The 19,718-nt window shown below is 37.4% G+C and overlaps 1 long non-coding RNA gene across 1 annotated transcript in view; it reads left to right on the top strand.

Annotated features, from left to right (window-relative positions):
• The window catches only part of LOC145530335 (uncharacterized), a 143,202-nt gene that overhangs the window by 69,882 nt on the left and 53,602 nt on the right, over window positions 1-19,718 (top strand). Inside the window, exon 3 of the long non-coding RNA XR_014071679.1 lies at window positions 17,522-17,695. This is a non-coding gene — a long non-coding RNA (uncharacterized LOC145530335). The remainder of the gene's footprint in view (window positions 1-17,521; window positions 17,696-19,718) is intronic.

The raw sequence follows: 19,718 nt of genomic DNA, 5'->3' as shown, positions 1-19,718 counted from the left end.
TGCATTATTCAGAATTCACTCTTGTCCAGCAATTCAGCTCTGCTGTAGATCTTCATACTTCTAGTAAGCCTGTTGTCTGCAAAAATTCAAATTCTTATTGTGATCAATACTAGTAGCCAAGATAGTATATGTCTGCCCAAGTAGAATGTAGTGAACTAGCACAAGGGATTATCATATCATATTTTGAAATCAGATAATTATGAGTCAGTATTTACTGTGAGCTATCTCAGTGAATATCTAAATGTATCTAGCCATTTGAATTTTGATTTTCCTTTGACTGGGTTGAATAACATTTCATTTCCACAAGGGAAGCATTCCATTTCAGGTAACAACACATAAGTATAGATATCACTTCTTAAAAGCAGTAACAGAACCCTTATAGAGTTCAAAAATTCTTGAAGCTCAGGGATAGTATATTTAGAGGTGATGGTACTTATTGTTGTTTGTCTAATAATGAATATAATCTCAATTTTTCAAGATCAAACATATATATTGTAGGGCAGCTCAAACTGCCAAAACTAGTTCAATAACCCATGCCTTTCTAAAATTAATATACATACAATGAAACAATCAGATAAAACTTAGAAAGTTTTTAAAGATCCAACTTGGCTATTTGCTACTTATTGAGTGGGTTTAAGTCATTTATCTGATCTGAGCATCATTTGCTTCATCTGTGAAAGACAGGTTACAATAATCCCTACTTCAAAGATTCTGTGAGATTCAAATAAGATAATGTAATACATGTGCTTTGTAAGTGATATTATAAATCCTTGTACAAGGTAAGTTTTATAATTGTTGTTATTGCCAATGTTTTCATTTTTATCTCAAAAATATTTGCTCCCATCACTTTGAAGCATGCTTTCAAGATCAAAGTTTGCAGTGATTAAATGTCAGTGACTTAGACTTCCACCTGCCTTACCTTGATAAGTTTTCAATCTCATACAGGAATGGTGCATTAAAAACAAAAATAATTGGCGCAACTTCAAAATACTTACCTTGTATGGATGCAGTTCTTCTGCCAGGATAATGTGATCTGTAAACTGTACACCTTTTGTATTTGGTATTTACCATTCTTGCTTATTCCTCTTCAAGAGTGACCATTGTAAGTTCATGATCTGGGGTAGTTTGTAATTAGAATAATAAAACCTACTCCATGGTATTTTGATGAAGGATGAATAAAGTAATATTTACAAAATTCTAGTGTAAATCTCAATGAAACCTGGTAATATGTGTCTAGTGTGTGGGGATGCAATCTCATAAAGTTAATGGCCATAGGCTAGCATCAAATAACTGAATTCAAGAAGTGCCGGGTAAAAAAATAGAAGACAGAAAGACAGGAAGTTCATAGGAAATACATTTCAATTGATTGAGTTCTAAAGTGTTTTTCTTCTTTGTGTATCTTCCAGTAAAGAATATATAGTATTACTTATGGCTCTCTGGAGGGCTCTAATACATCAATAATCCCACAAATTTTATCTTAAGTTTGAATTGCTCAGCAAACTTGAAACTTAGATATCTAGATTCTAACTTGACCTCATTTGAATATCCAATAAGTACCTCCAAAGTAACATGATTAAATCTCTTTTCCCAAATTCAGCCTGCTCCTCCTTCAGTCTTCTCCATCTCAATAAATTTATTATATATATGTGTATATAATAGTCTATGTGTGTGTATATATAAATATATTTACTCTACGGAATTTGCTTGCATGATTAAGAAGGCTGCTGCTGCTTAGTCACTCAGTCGTGTCTGACTCTCTGCTGTCCCATTGTCTGGAGCCTGCCAAGCTCCTCTGTCCATGGGATTTTCCAGGCAAGAATACTGGAATGTGTTGCCATTTCCTTCTCCCGGGGATCTTCCTGACTCAGGGATAGAACCTGTGTCTCTCAAGTCTTCTGCATTGGCAGGCAAATTCTTTACCACTGCACCATCTGGGAAGCTCCTGTGGAGACTGAGAAGCCCCTAGATCTGAACTTGGCAAACTTGAGACCCAGAAGTTCTATATATAGTTCTAATAAAGTCTGAAGAACTGAGAACCAAAAGGGTCGATGATGTAAGTTCCAATCTGAAAGTCAGCAGAGACCCAAGCAAGAAGATATAGCATTCAAATCCAAGTCCAAAGGCCATCAAGGACCAATGTTCAACTCAAATAGTTGTGTAGAAGGCCTGACTAACCCTCTTATTCAGCCTTGTTTTTCCATCATGCAAGTCTTCTGTTGATTAAGGACCAGCCACATTAGGGAAGGCAATCTGCTTTACTCAGTCTATGAAATCTAATGTTAACTTCATCTAAAAATCCCCTCACAGACAAACCCAAAATAATGTTTGATCAAATACCTGGGCACCCTGTGGCTCAGTCAAATTGACACATAAAATTAGCTGTCATAATTACCAAAGATTTAAAGTCAAGAAACTGGATGAGATCTCCAAAGAAGATGCAAGAACTAACCCCCAGAAATGCTAATGATTAAAGGCCTTAAAGATTAGGGATATTCGACCTAAGACAGAGTGGTAAGATCATGGTGACAACACACCACTCAGTAGAAATGGCCAGAAGGATGTTTCGAATGATATGAAAGTCTTTGAAGGCATATTTAACAGGATAAAGAACCATGATGCTGAGCATATGTGGAAATAACATGGAATAAAACTGGGAAAGAATGTATCTGTTGTCCATGTAGACATCATGTGTTAGTCATATTAAGACCTCTGACAAGTTGGGCTTTTTCTGTTTTGAAAGATAAAAGTGACACATACACATATGTGTGCTCAATCTCTTCAGTCATGTCTGACTCATTGTGACCCTATTTGTGGGATTCTCCAGGCAAGAATACTGGAGTGGGTTGCCATGCCCTCCTCCAGGGGATCTTCCTGACCCAGGGATTGAACCCATGTCTCTTCCATTATCCTGCATTGGCAGGTGGGTTCTTTACCACAGTGCCACCTAGGAAGCCCAATGTACACACATGCACAGAAAATATAGTAGAATAAAAGTAAAGGAAATGATGATCAGCTCACGTATCATACTTACTATGTGCCAGACACTACTCCAAATACAGTGTGTACGTTGATTCACTTAAGTCTGACAACCTCTGAAGTGAGTATTATTATTCCTGTTCCACTCAGGGAAATCACAGCATGGGGACATTAGGTGAACTGTCCAAAGTCACACAACTAGTAAATAGCTAAGCCGGGATCTGAGTCCAGGTCATACAGTACCAGAATTTGTGTACCTAATGTTGATGGTCTGTGTGGTAGAAAAAGGCAAAGGATACTGCAAAAGGAGAAAATGGAAAATGTATGGGTTTAAACTTAGATGTAAGCAGGTAAATCAAATAGAATAACATATGGACTGGCTTTGATTCATATTGAGAAGTTTGTAGATAATTTGAAGATAGAGAATTCTTATAGAAATTTGAAGAGGGGTTAAACATACATATGGATTTCTGAATTTAAAATGTGTTCCTCATGATGAAATTATATGTTAGTTGTAAGCCAAAGAAATAGGGAAACCTGGAAAGTGTCATAATAGTTTGAGAGCATGTAAAATTTAGCAGTGAGAACATTACAGCTGTGTTCTTTAGGGAGAAGTAATGTTTGGTCACCAATTAAAGACCTAAGTCTTCCACATCGTCACACCTTTGAGGATGTATATGATTTGTCAAATTCTTAACGAGAACTCACACCCCCCATGCCTGAAATCAATCTCAAATAGTAGCTCCTTCATGAACTCTTTTCCTTCCTCCGTTCAATATATTCAGGCATTTCTTCCTCTGAGTCTTCCAAGTATTTTGTTCACACCTCTATCTTAATAGTTAACACTGTACAAGTATCACCTACTTTTAGAAAGTTTGCTTTATGCAACTTTGCTTTTATCAAAGATCCACTTAATACCTGTTTTTGCTAACTGAGGAGGAGTTTGTTTTTACAAGAGAAACAACAACAAAAAAGTATAAATAGAAAATAGCATTCAACATTTATTTTGCAGTGAGAGAGCACAAAGGCAGTATTCACCACAATACTGCGAGACTGGCCCCTCCAAACTCCTTCCCTGGGAACTACACTCAGCGTCGCAGCAGCATCAAATCTGCCATAGCTCTGGACTGTGTCTGTGGACACCTCTGCTTCATCTGGATTTATTTTGTGCATCTGTTAGCAATATATGTCCTAAAGTAGTTGCTTCTTCAACTTTATGCTGTTTCCAGCTTTAAAAGGTTTCATAGAAATGCTTCACTTTTGGATAGCGGGGGAAACCTGTATGGACATTATCCTTAAAAGTGTGCAGGGCTGCCTGTAGTGTACTATTTTGACATCCCTTCAGGACTGAGACACTTATTCTTCCGATTGTGGCAAGGGTTGCCTGTTGACAGCTTACAGCTGTGTCCCTCTTGGTGAATTGCTCTGTGAGGAATGATACTGCCTCACCCTCTTCCCCCAGGGAATCTCACATTCAGTAACTGTTTGATGCAGGAGTACAAAGGCCTGGCCCATTTGCTCCCATTGGGTATAACCCTGAAGGGACATCAAAGCTTCAGAACTTCCTGGGGGATTGACTGAGTTTGCTGTTGCAACTGCACTGTAGCTCACTCTCACCTTCTGCCCGATGCTGTGTCGTAGTTATAACCAGAGCACTCTGATGCCTACAAATCTCTGGTTTCCTAAAGAAACAGGTCTTAACCATACGTCTGTCCTTTCCATTAGAATCTGCGTTTTTAGAAGGAAAAGACGTTTCTTTTTTTCCATGGTATAACTTGTATGCATCTAACATTTTGGGTGCCTGCTATAGCTTAACACCGTGATCTATAATTTTTTGCTATGCCTTCGTTATCATGATCTATCTATCTATCTATCTATCTGTCTATTTTTATCACAACTCTTGAGTTAGGTAGTACCATATTTCAGTGATGCTAAGATACATTGTTTATAAGATGCTTAATCAATTTGTAGCAGCTGTTTATGATGAAATATGAGGGCTTCCCAGGTGTTTGTTGTTGTTCAGTCACTAAGTTGTGTCCAACTCTTTGCAACCCCATGGACTCCAGGCTTCCCTGTCCTTCACTATCTCCCGGAGTTTGCTCAAACTCGTGTCCACTGAGTCAATGATGCTATCCAACCATCTCTGTAACTTCCTTCTCCTGCTGCTTTCAATCTTTCGCAGCATCAGGGTCTTTTCCAATGAGTCAGCTCTTCACATCAGGTGGCCAAAGGATCGGAGCTTCAGCTTCAGCATCAGTCCTTCCAATGAATATTCAGTGTTGATTTCCTTTAGGATTGACTGGTTTGATCTCCTTGCTGTCCGAAGGACTCTCAAGAGTCTTCTCCAGCACCACAAATTAGAAAGCATCAATTCTTCAGTGCTCAGCCTTCTTTATGGTCCAACTCTCACATCCATACATGACTTGCTAGTGGTAAAGAATTTGCCTTCAATGCAGGAATCACAGGTTCAATCTCTGTGTCGGGAAGATCCCCTGGAGCAGGAAATGGCAACCCACTCTAGTATTCTTGCCTGGAAAATTCCTTGGACAGAGAAGCCTAGTGGGCTACAGTCTATGGGGTCACAAAGAATCCGGCACAACTAAGCGATTGAACACACATGATTGTATAACAGATCGCAGCATGTACTATCCATACAAGTACATATAAATATGTATTTTTATCTTTCAGCTTTAATTTTTTTCATTCTAACTCCTCTTCATTTGTCAGTATAAACAATTATCTTGAATGTGTTGAACCCTTAGTAATCATCAGTGATATGCTGATATTCAGAGTTCAGTGATAATTTTGACTGATTTAGCACCTTTCAAATGAATGGCAAAATTCAAAAGCATAAAATGCAGGGGGTTGACTGTGTTTGTATCTTGAGACTTGTACAATTGGGTCCTTAATGGAAGTCATGCTTTCCTGAAATTTAAACACTGCATCAGAAAAGCCAGATTACTTATAGTGGATAAATTAATAAATGAATGAGTAAACTGATTAAAATGAACTTGGAGGGTTCAAGACAAAATATCATCTAAACATATTTCAGACCAACACATCGTGATGTGTAAGTTCAACTTCCCATAATGTTTGAAGGAAAATAATGTCATGGATTGCTAGAGAATTGACATTAGTCTGGTGACATAAAGAAGAGAACAAAGGGTGATAAGTAAAATGTATTGGAGCCATTGAGAAATATGGGCTGAACCAAGAGTAATTCAGCAGGTTAAAAAGAATGGTGTGAACTAAGAAATATTGAGATCTATTTGCAAGTCTGTGTATATTAAATTAAAAAATATGAAAATTAGCATATTCACTTGGAACCTCTGGAGGTCATGAAGCTTCTCTAAGCATATTTTGAAATTCATTGGTCATACCTGAAAGGAAAAAAAAAAAATCATCAGAAACTCATGACTTCACCTCTGGGGATTTAAAAGTTAGCTATTCCAGCAGGAAACACATGGATGATGGTCCTTAGGCAATGATTTGTTTTGAACTGTGGAAGATTATATTGCTGACATTAATCAGGCGTGTGTATCATGACACCTGTACAACTGCTTAAGGCTATGAGGCTTTATTTAAAAAACGATAAATGAATATTTAGTTAGTTTATATTTTTTATTTATTTCAAATTCTTATCATTAAAGGGACATAATTTTCTAGTAGAATCCTTTTACTATTTCAACATGAATTTTAGTAATGATTTTTTAAAGATGATTTTATGATTCCTGAGAGTTCAATGAAACTAGCTTTATAATCTCATCCAATTCTATTTATAAACTTTGAACACAAAATCAATATCAGGTATGACTACTTGGTATTATTTATCAAGAATATTTGCATGGTCAGGCACCATGTGTAGTCTTGATATGAGGAACAGTTAAATATACTATTATACTGTGAAAAAATATATCTGGAGATTATTGTTATTTATTGTTATTCATGCTATTAATTCAAATACATTAAAATATGAGCTCATAGAAAATATAACTATTTTTATATAATTACTTATGAATCATTTCAGCATGGTATAAAGTAGCCTAGTCAATAAAACAATATCATTTCCCTGTTCAGTTTTTAGCAGAATACAGATACTTGGTGAAGTGTGAGAATTACACTAATTGATTCTGTATTCCTGAGTCTACGTAGTATCTGCTAGATTTTAGGAGATAGTTTGGTGAGCAGACAAATTTAAATTAGTCTATAAGTGAAACAAATATCATTCAGTTCCAGCTAGACTTGGATGAGCAAAAACTGTCTGATACTATGGTTTTCAATGACTCAAAATTCATTTTAATTTTTGTCAAAACTTTTCTAAAGTTTAAAATTAATATTTGATAACAGACTCTAAAGAAACATAAATTTGAATCAATTCTCTCCCTGGAAATATTGGGAGTAGAACTCACTGATGACTATACAGGGGCCCTGCCATCCATGTACCCCTTTATGTGATGAAGAAAAATGTTGCTTCTTTATATGCATAACCACCATGCCCTACAACTAAGGAAAAAATCATCATCAACACCAACAATGTAGCAATATAATCACACCACAAAGGAGACTCCCCAGAAGGCTATGCACTCTCAAAATCAAAGAATAATTTTTAGAGGCTCAAGAAAGCATCTTGAATCTTTCAACTTTATTCTCCCTTTATGCTCACTTACAGACATGAGGAGAATCTTCTCTGATATCACTTAGTGTCCATAAACAGCCTGACTGCCGAGGAAAATACCAAGGATTTTGTAAGAACCAAGGGAGGTTCCATCATGTGAGAAAACACCATCATAATGATAGCTGGAAAATCACAATCACAAAATTAACCAGCACATTCCTACATAATCCAGTGCCAAAAAAATTAAAATGGGAATTGGGTATCTTAATTAATTAAACTTTTTACTTTGAAATAATTATAGATTCACAAGCAGTTGCAAGAAATAATACAGAGGGGTCCCATGTATCCTTTACTCAGTGTCTCCCAATGGTAACATCCTGTAAATTTAAAACAAAATATTACAATCAGAATATTGACATCGATAAAGTCAAAATACAGGCAATTTCTTTCCCTGCAAGGGCCCCTCATATTGGTGTTTCATAACCAAATTACTTCTGTCCTGTCCCTAACCTGTCCTTAGTCTGTAGCAACCAGTAATCTATTTTTTTATTTCTGTAATTTTGTCATTTAAAGGATGTTGCATAAGTTGAATCAAGCAGCCCATAATCTTTTGACATTTTTTATTTTTCACACAGCCCAATCATTCAGCTTGTTCTATCGATAATTTGTAGCATTTTATTAATTTTTCCATAGTATAGGTGGACCATAGTTGGTTTAATCAGTCCCTGGTGGCTCAGAGGGTAAAGAGTCTGCCTGCAATGCAGGAGACCTGAATTTGATCCCTAGGTTGGGAAGATCCCTTGGAGAAGAAAACGGGAACCTTCTCCAGTATTCTTGCTTGGAAAATCCCATGGACACAGGAGCCTGGTGGGCTATAGTCCATAAGGTCGCAAAGAGTTGGACAAGACTGAGCAACTTCACTTTCACTTTCTACTGAAAGAAATCTGCCTTTTTCCTTTCCATTTTTAAGCTATTACGAATAAAACTTCTATGAAACATTCATATACTGATATTGTATGAATATGTTTTAATTTCTCTGGAATAAATGCTTAAGAGTGCAATTGCTAGGTTATATGGTTAGACTTTTAAGAAACCACTAAATTGTTTTACAGAGTGACTTATTTTATATTCCCACCAAAAATGTATGAGTAATCAAACTTCTCCACATCTTCACCAGCATTTGGCATTGTCGCTAAATGATGTTGAATTAACTTTTCACGTGCCATCTGAATATTCTTTTTGTTGAAATGTTTTCTGTCTTTTGCCTATTTCTAATCAAATTATTATTATTATTGAGTTTTGGGAGTTCTTTATATGTTTTAGATACTCATCTTTTATTAAATTTCAGTTTGCAAATATTTTCTCCCATTTTTTAGTTTATTTCTTTGATCATGATTTTTCTCAGAGCAAAAGTTTTCGATTTTGATGAGATCCAGTTTACTAAATTTTTTCTTATGAATTGTGCTTTTGGTGTCAAAGAGTAATTTGATAGTGGAGAAGTATGACCAACATTATCTCAACCAGTTTATCAAAGTCAGAATCAGTAGTAGTGAGACATGTTGATAGTATGTACCCTTGGCAATGACATGATGAAAATTGTATTTTATGTCTGTGATTTCTGTCCTCAAAATAGCACACATAAGTTTTATCATGGAAAAATATCAGGCAAATCCCAACTGAGAGATATTTTGCAAAATATTTGTCAAGGTCATCCAAAACAAGGAAAGGCTGAGAAATTGTCACAGCCAGGGGAACCTAAGGAGGCATGACTATTGAATGTAATGTGGTGTCCTGGACAGGAATATGGAACAGGAAAAGTGCATTAGATAAACTAAGGCAATGTGGGGGATAAAGCATGGACTTAAGTTAATTATAATTATAGTACTATACCATGTAAGACATTCATAATAGGGAATTCTAAGTGTGGTTTATGAAAAGTCTCAGTACTGTCTTCACAATATATCTGTTAGTCTAAAATTGTCGTAATATATAAAGTTTAGGAAATATACATTTTTTTCCAGCCCTGTCCTCTGCAAGTGCCTAGAAACAATGAACAAAACAATTAACAAAAATAATTCTAGTGACCAGTGGTGCAGGAGTTACAAATAAAAAAATGTTGACTGTGTTTTAATAATTGTTAAAACTGTGTGATGAATAAACCAAATCCTTTTTATTGTTCTCTCTACTTTTATTTGTGTTTGAAAATTTCAAATTTAAAAATTAAGGAGTAATATTGCTGAATGAGTGTTGTTTTTTATGACCTGAGGTTAGTTATACCTGAACATAGTTGGACCAATGTCATCTGCACATTGAATGGTTATGGCCACTAACCCACTAGTATCATCCACTTATTCCCAGGGATACAGGAGAAACCAACCAGTCTCTCTTGGGGACAATCACTTGTGAATCAAATTTATTTTAGCTAATGAAATATCATAGTCATAATGATTTTCAAGGAAGCATTATGTTCAGGGGAATACTGAAGCCTACTTTTACTGGGTGATATTCTTGGTTAACATTTTATAGAAGCATAATAATCTTTAAAATTAATCTCTCCCTCTCTGTTCAGTAATCAAAAGTTTACTTTTTGTGGACAAAATGTGTAAGTGCACTGAGCTGATTTTTAAATGTGAATACAGATGGCATCAGCACAAGGTCAGCAAATTGTGTTTTGACATTTTGCTGTTGTTGAAGCATACATAAATGTACACCTCATGGCCAGGGACCATGCTTGCTAAGTGCTAGAATTCACAGTTGCTCAGTATCCTGCATAAATGCCAAAGAGCCCATCACAGCTTCTCAACTCTTTTTTTTTTTTCTTTTTTAATTGAAGTATAGTTTGACTTACAATATTGTATTAGTTTCAGGTGTACAGCAAAGTGATAGAGTTTTATATATTTTTTTCCATTATAGGTTACTACAAGATAGTGAATATAGTTCCCTGTGCTAAACAGTAGATTTCTGTTTATCTGTTTTATGTATAGTATTTTGTTATCTGTTAATCCCATACTCTAATTTATCCACACTCTCTTACCTCCCTTTCCCCTTTGGTAGCTATAAGTGTGCTTTCTATGCCTGTAAGCCTCTTTCTGCTTTGTATATAGATTCATTTGTATTGTTTTTTAGATTGCACAAATAAGTGATATAATATTTTTCTTCTCTGTGTAACTTAATTTAACTTAGTATGATAACCTCTAGGTCCATTCATATTGCTGCAAATGATAATATTTCATTCTTTTTATGGCTGAGTAATATTGCATTATATATAGAATATTGCATTATATATAATATCACATTATATATATATATAATACTGCATTTCATATACATATATTTTCTATTTTTCACATCTTCTTTTTGTCTCTGACTCTTACTGAGGTAACATCAGCCTCTTTCTGCTCCTGTTGCCTTGTGTTTGACTCATATTTTAAGATCATTCACTCTTCCTTAGTGTTTTACTTTGGAATTTTGAAATATACGTAAAAGCAAAGAGAGTGTGTGGATCATTCAGTTTTACATATTATCAATGCTGGTGGCTCGGATGGTCAAGAATCTGCCTGCAATACAGGAAACCCAGGTTTGATCCTTGGGTCAGAAGATCCTCTGGAGAAGGGAATGGCAACCCACTCCAGTATTCTTGCCTGGAGAATCCCATGGACAGAGGAGCCAGGAGAGGTACAGTCTACAAGACCACAGACATAACTAAGTGACTAATATTATTGATGTCAGCCAATCATTTTTATCAATACCCCCTGCCACTTGGGCATTTAAGTTACATGGTGCTATGACTTGATCATTTCTCTTGGTCTTTTCAGTGATCAGAACAAAGAATTTTTCAGTTCATTGTGGCTATCAGCCTAAGAATTCAACCTCAACCTGTAGTTTGGGAGGAAAAAAATTGCATGATATACCAGTTATCAGTTTGGGTGTCAGGAAAATTTCATGGAAAAATAAGCTCCATTTCACATTATTAAATTCTTTTCTTTTAAGGAAGTGCCACTCCAGGAAAAACTCCTGTTTGTTCCTTCACATTTACTGTCATATTGACTCTGTTAGTTTTCTCACATAGTGTTTCCTGCTTTTTTTTTCAGTATTTATGCTGAAAATACAATTTTCAAAAAAGAAAAAAGAAACCAAGGAAACAAGAATACAAATGAATTTTGAAAATAGCAAACAAGAATACAAACAGATCCCTCCATTCCTACCAGCATGAGCTTTCAATTTCAGAAATGCCTTTTACGTATGGTTCTTCATATGTAAAGAAGACCTATGAGGTCAGATAGTACAGATTTTCTATTTTTCACATCACTGAACTAACAAAACTACAGATTCCCATTTTATTAACATGTTAGGGAAAAAACACTCTCTTTTCTACTCATTCTGTTTTCATAGGGTTGCCTTTTCTTTTTCAGTCCAGTGAAATACAAAAATCATGTTCCTGTACCAAATTACCATACACTAGCATGCAGGCACAGAAATTTGACTATAGTGTGAAGGAAACACTCTACGTGCTGTGCTTAGTCACTCAGTCGTGTCCGACTCTTTGTGACCCCATGGACTATAGCCTGTCAGGCTCCTCTGTCCGTGGGGATTCTCCAGGCAAGAATACCGGAATGGGTTGCCATTCCCTCCTCCAGGGGATCTTCCCAACCCAGGGATCAAACCCAGGTCTCTCACATTGCCGGCGGATTGTTTACCATCTGAGCCATGAGGGAAACACTCTCTAACCCTACACTGTAATGAAAACTTATAAATGAAGTTTGCACAAACAAAAACTCGCAAACTAGCAGAATAAGACTAATTTGACAAAGATATATATATATATTTCTACATATTTCTGTGGCTTACATCCCCAATGATTTCTTCCCCAAATGCTTTGAATAAGGTGTTTCACACTTTTTAAAGTTATTAGGCATCTCATTCCAATCTGTCTTTGGAATGAAAGCTTTCAACTATAAGCAACACATTTATTTTCTAAAACTTCAATAATATATAATAAAAAAGTTCACAAATAGTACTCCTACTGAATTGAAACTTGAGGTTGAAAATTGGCCTTTGGGAATCCCTCAAGATATCAAAACATCTAGCAGAAAAATGAATGCTCTACTCTTTGGGGAAAGTTTTCCTAATTGCCAAGGTGAGATATGATTGCTGCTACCTGAGATGACTATGGGGAAATCTGTTCATCTTTCAGAATCTAGGATTATCTTTAAGGCAACTCTAGGATTTTCATTGTACAATAGAAACATATAATGGCAGATCTTCCAAGGATGTAGGTTTTGGGATTCATTAACAGGTTAAAAAAAGTGCCACCCAGCTTGAAGTATGACTGCAGGCAAAGCATATGGTGGAAATAAGGATTTTTAAAAACCAACTGTGTCCTCATAACCAGTTCCAGAAATAATAGCAGCAATGGACATTTTCTTTTTGTATTATTATGTACACGTGTATATATTAACCATGATCTCAACCTTTCTTTTTCTTTCCTGTATTGTTTTCTGGAGCTAAACAACTTTAAAAGCTAGTTTTAGGTTGTTTTTTTTTTTTTACTATACTATATAAACATTGGGTTATGATTAAACTAAAATGTGTTAATATCACAGAGTGACTATTAAGAGTTTTGTCTTCTGATTTTGAGGGATAATGCCTTCATTTGGTATGCCTTTGTATTAAAATTAATTGTGCCTCACTACCAAATTGATGTTGTTATTGTTACTATGATGACATTTTTGATATTTATTATGCTTAAGCTCAGATATGAAAGAGGATATGTTGATCCCTAAAAGGGTGTCTTTTGGCTAAACATGGTCTTTGTGAAGCTTTCTTTCAGAGGTCTAGAGGCCTATACATAGTACCACAGAGCCCTTTTCCCATTAGTTTCCTTAATCCTTGGAGTGGTAATTACTTTTGACAGTAACTCATCTCCGAGTTTCTTCAGCATCCATTTATGGCTTTTCCACCATCTGACACCTTGGTAATCAAATTTCTATTTTAAATCACTTGTGTGTAAAATTCCATGTCTGGTTTCAATTAGGAAACAATGATACCCACATTGATAAAATTTTATTTTATCAATACCCACATTGATAAAAACTTTTTCTGAAATGTATTTTAGTAAAATTTCCTCCCTTTAACTATATCTTTATAGGGGCTTCCCAGGTGACACTAGTAGTGAAGAATCTGCCTGCCAATGCAGGAGACACAAGAGATGCTGGTTCGATCCCTAGGTTGGGAAGATGCCCTGGAGTAGCAAATGACAACCTACTCCAGTATTCTTGCCGGGAAAACTCCATGGGCAGAGGAGCCTCATGGACTACAGTCCATGGGGCTGCTAAGAGTTGGACATGACTGAGTCACTGAATAAAACAGCAACTATATCCTTAGGGATATTGATAAAACCATAACTTCTTTTTAACAATGTATCTAAATGTATTAGCAAATGTATTTAAATGAACACCTACTTTTTTAGTCATCCAATTATATTACAATTGCTCAATTCTGGGAAGATCCTTCCATGGAGCTGATCTTAGAGCAACTCCTTGAGTTACAAAATATCATTATCACATCTAGCTTTTTAACCAAGAATTATGTTACTCAACTCAATTATCTTCCTTTCTTTACCAAGCTTGATTGCAAATAGTTTTGCTATTTCCCTATCCCCCAAATATCAATATTCAAAAGATAAAGGAAGAAATAATTTCATAAATTTCCAAAGTTACCATTTTGAAAATAATACAAGGTGTGCATATATGTTTGTGTGTGTGTAGTATGCATGTATGTGCTCCTTTTCATTTATAATTTTAAAATTAAAGTTGGAATTTAAAGTTTAAATTTATTCTGTATACCTTTCAGTATTGGCAATTCTTCCTTATGAACATTACCCCAAATTCACACAAAAAGATCTTCTAAACATTTAGACAGCTTATATAACTGTTCTCTTCTTTAGATTAAGCATTATTTTACTTCCCTGGTGGCTCAGACAGTAAAGAATCTGCTCTGAAATGCAGGAGACCTGGGTTTGATCCCTGGGTTGGAAGATCCCCTGGAGGAGGGCACCCAACCCATTCCAGTATTCTTGTCTGAAGAATCCCATGAACAGAGGAGCCTGACCAGCTGCAGTCCATATGGCTGCAGAGTCAGACACGGCTGAAGTGACTTAGCACACATACATGAATTTGAGGACTAGATTTTCTATTTCTGTCAAAAAGACATGGGATGTCTTTCCATTTACTTAAGTTTTCTTTAATTACCTAAGGCAGTATTTTGTAGTTTTCAGCATAGTATTCAGTCTTTCACCTCCCTGATTAAATTCATTCTTAAATATTTGATTATTTTTAGATACCATTGATTATTTTAGATATTATTGTACGTGAAATTGTTTCTTTAAATTTTCTTTTCAGACTTCATTGTCGGTGGATAGTAACTAGATTTTTGTGTGTTAATCTTGTATTCTGCGAATTTGTTAAACTTTTATTATCAGTTCTTTTGGATTTCTTTGTGAATTATTACAGATTTTCTATGTACAGTGTTATGTCATCTGTGAAGAGGCAGTTTTACTTCTTATTTTGCAATTTAGATGCCTTTTATTTACTTTTCTTGTTTAAGTACTCTGGTTAGAAATTCCAGTACATTGTAGAATAGCACAGAGTGAATGCAGGCATCCTTGTCATGTTCCAAAATTTCAGTTCAGTTCAGTTCAGTCGCTCAGTCGTGTCTGACTCTTTGCGACCCCATGAATTGCAGCACGCCAGGCCTCCCTGTCCATCATCAACTCCCAGAGTTTACCCAAACTCGTGTCCATAGAGTCAGTGATGCCATCCAGCCATCTCATCCTCTGTCGTCCCCTTCTCCTGCTGCCCAATCCTTCCCAGCATCAGGGTCTTTTTCCGTGAGTCAACTCTTCGCATGAGGTGGCCAAAGTATTGGAGTTTCAGCTTCAACATCAGTCCTTCCAATGAACACCCAGGACTGATCTCCTTTAGGATGGACTGGTTGGATCTCCTTGCAGTCCAAGGGACTCTCAAGAGTCTTCTCCAACACCACAGTTCAAAAGCATCAATTCTTTGGCGCTCAGCTTTCTTCACAGTCCAGCTCTCACATCCATACATGACTACTGGAAAAACCACAGCCTTGACTAGATGGACCTTTGTTGGCAAAGTAATGTCTCTGCTTTTTAATATGCTATCTAAGTTGGTCATAACTTTCCTTCCAAGGAGCCAGAGTCTTTTAATTTCATGGCTGCAATCACCATCAGCAGTGATTTTGGAGCCCCCCAAAATAAAGTCTGATACTGTTTCCACTGTTTCCCCTTCTACTTCCCATGAAGTGGTGGGACCAGATGCCATAATCTTAGTTTTCTGAACGTTGAGCTCTAAGCCAACTTTTTTACTCTCCTCTTTCACTTTCATCAAGAGGCTCTTTAGTTCTTCACTTTCTCCCATAAGGGTGGTGTCATCTGCATATCTGAGTTTATTTGTATTTCTCCCGGCAATCTTGATTCCAGCTTGTGCTTCTCCAGCCCAGCGTTTCTCATGATGTACTCTGCATTTAAGTTAAATAAGCAGGGTGACAATATACAGCCTTGACATACTCCTTTTCCTATTTGGAACCAGTCTGTTGTTCCATGTCCAGTTCTAACTGTTGCTTCCTGACCTGCATACAGATTTCTCAAGAGACAAGTCTGGTGGTCTGGTATTCCCATCTCTTTCAGAATTTTCCACAGTTTATTGTGATCCACACAGTCAAAGGCTTTGGCATAGTCAATAAAGGAGAAATAGATGTTTTTCTGGAACTCCCTTGCTTTTTTGACGATCCAGCGGATGTTGGCAATTTGATCTCTGGTTCCTCTGCCTTTTCCAAAACCAGCTTGTATATCTGGAAGTTCACAGTTCACGTATTGCTGAAGCCTGGCTTGGAGAATTTTGAGCATTACTTTACTAGCGTGTGAGATGAGGAAGGCTTTTATTCTTTCACCTTTTAGTATGGCTTAGCTGTAGGCTCTTTATAAAAGTCATTTACAATTTTGAGGAAACTCTCTTCTACTCTAATGTTTGGAGTATTTTGTACTATGAGAATGTATTCGATTGTCTGCATAAGTTGAGATGATCATAAGAGTTGGAGACTCTGTTGTGGCACTTGACAAGATTTCATTCCCTTTTAAAGCTGAATAATATTCCATTGCATGCATATATGTGTTCTTTATCCATTCATCTGTCAATGACTATATGGTTTGCTTCTACTTCCTGACTATTGTGAATGATGAGGCTATGAACATGGATATATTAATTTATCTTCGTAGTATACATGATGGCCTTATGATTTCCTTTTATGTATTTTTATTTTTTTATTTTAAATTAGTTTATTTATCTATTTTTTAACTTTACAATATTGTGTTTGTTTTGCCATACATTGACATGAATCCACCATCAGTGTACATGTTATTCCCTTACTTGTTAAAATAGTTATTGCAATTAATATCTTAAATTTACAATGGTCTAGTTTAAATTGATACAAGTTAGCTGAACTATCATTTAAAAACTATGCCACTGTACAAATCTTTCATGCCTACTTTATGTTGTTATCAAAATTATATTTATATAATTTGCAGATTAATATAGACTTACAGCTTCTTTTGCATTTATCTTTTAGTTATAAAAAATAAAAAGAGAAGTTACAAACCAAAAATACCATAATCCTGGCTTTTCTATTTATCTATTTTTGCCATTACTGGAGTTCTCTATTTCTTCATGCTGCTTCAAGTTTGTCCTGATATTTCAACCTGAAAAACTCCTTTTAGCATTTTTGTCAGGCAGAGTTACTAACAACAAACTCCCTCAACTCTGTTTATCTGAAACTGTCTCATTTCTCCCTTATTTTTGAATAGCTTTGCCAGGTACAGAATTCCTGATGTATCTGGTTTCCTTTCTGCAGTTTAAAAATATCGTCCAATTCCAAGATGGCGGAGGAATAGGACGGGGAGACCACTCTCTCCTCCACAAATTTAGCGAAAGAACATCTGAATGCTGAGCAAACTTCACAAAACTACTTCTGAAGGCTGGCAGAGGACGTCAGGCATCCACAAAGAGCGCATTATCTTCAAAAGAGGTAGGAGAAATTATAAAAGATAAAAAGAGAGACAAAAGAGTTAGGGACGGAGACCCGTCCCGGGGAGGGAGTCGTAAAAGAGGAGAAATTTCCAAGCACCAGGAAACCCTCTCACCGGCGGGTGTGGGGGAAGATTTCTTATCTCGGAGGGCAACGTAACTGGGAGAAAAAACAAATAAAACCCACAGATTACGTGCCTAAAGCAACTCCCAGCAAAGAACCCCAGACGTTTGCATCATCCGCCACCAGCAAGTGGGGGCTGAACGGAGAGGAGCGAGCGGCACTGCCTAGGGTAAGGACCGGGCCGAGTGCCCTGAGGGCAATCTGAGGGAGCTAACGAGAGAGAGTAACCTAAACTGTGGGACAGCCAGAGAGAGAGAACTATCCCGCGAAAAGCCCAACTCTAAGGCACTGCCGGCCCGCTCACAGAACAAAGGACTGAGCGATACCAGAGGAGAGCTAGCCGGCTGCGGACCGCCCCATCCCCCGCCGGACACAGCAGGCAGGCAGGGCCCGCCAGAGCCGGAAAGGGGCAAACTCGGCCCCAGAGAGGGCACCCCCTACCAATCTGCAAACAGGCTCCCAGTTTCTAAGCAAAGACTGCCTGAGATCCCGGAGGGTCGACAGCCGCCGGGAGGGTCGCAGCCAGAGATCAGCTCCCCAGAACCGTCACAAAGCACACCGGAGCCGGGCGCGCCCGTAAACCGAGGCAGGGTCCAGGGAGGTGATAAGCCGCAGCGCCCCAACAGGGGAGAGCACGCTCGCCAAACTCCTGGCCGCCCGAGCAGCTCCGACAGGGAACGGCACAAGCCGCGGGCGAAACCGAGTCTGCGCCTTTGTGGAGTAACCGGGAGCCTGAACCTGAGCGGCTTAGACCTGGGAAGTGCACGCATCTCAGGGCGCGCTCCCCGGCCGAGTAACCTGAAGCCTGAGCAGGGTAGATGGGGAAAGCACACACGCCGTGAGCGGGGGCGAACCCAGTGCCGCTGAGACACTGCGAGCTCACCACACACACACCAGGTTTGCAGTGTTCCTCCCTCCGCACAGCACGATTGAACAAGCGAACCTAAAGAGACCACCTCCACCCCTTTGTTGCAGGGCGGAAATTAGATACTGAAGAGACCTCCAAACAGAAGCCAAATAAACAGAGGGAAGCGTCTTGGAAGTGACAGGCCAACAGATTAAAATCCCTGTAGTTAATACCGACTGCATTGAAAGGGACCTATAGATCTTGAAGAGTATAAGCAAGAACAAGGATCTGTCTGAAACTGAGCGGTCCCCACACTGCTCACAATAGCGCCAGAGAAAGTCTGATATATATTTTTTTACTATTTTTTTTTAATTAAAAAAAATTTTTTTTTCTCTTCTTTCCTTTTTCTTCAAGTCCTCTATTACACCTTTAACTTTCATTTTCATGACCCACTATTAACTTGCAAAAAAAAAAAAACCCTATTTTTGAAGCAAACTGCATACATATATCTTATACCTTTTGTGTTTTCTTTTTTACTGTTTTTTTCCTGTTTTACTTTTTTTACTGTTTCTTTTTCTACTGTTTTACTGTTTTTCTTCTTTTTACACTGTTTCCTTTTTTTCTTCTTTTTTTTATATTGTAAGTTTTATAAGAGTCTAACCTCTAACCTTGATTTTTAATCTTTGTTTTACATATTTGATATCAGTTTTGTACATTTAAGAACCCAATCTTTAGGACCCATTTTTACTCAGGAGTGTGATCACTGGCCTGATTACTCTCTCCCCCTATTGATGCTCTTTCTTCTCCCCCAGGGAACCTCTATCTCCCACCCTCCTCCTTCTCTTCTCAACCCAATTCTGTGAATCTCTGAGGGTGTTCTGGGTACCGGAGAACACTTCAGGAAGAGGATACTGCCCAGATCTCTCTCTCCCCTCTTGATTCCTCCCTTTCTACTCATGCTCACCTCTATTACCTTCCTACCCCCTCTCTATGTATCTCTGTGAACCACACTGAGGGTTCCAGACTGTGGAAAGCACAGAGGGAAGTGCTTAC

This window comes from Giraffa tippelskirchi, chromosome 1, assembly GCF_054371585.1.
Source record: "Giraffa tippelskirchi isolate mGirTip1 chromosome 1, T2T-mGirTip1v1.2.pri, whole genome shotgun sequence".
Taxonomy (NCBI): Eukaryota; Metazoa; Chordata; class Mammalia; order Artiodactyla; family Giraffidae; genus Giraffa; species Giraffa tippelskirchi.
Note: the sequence above shows the minus strand (reverse complement) of the source record. Positions and strands in the feature narration are given on the sequence as shown.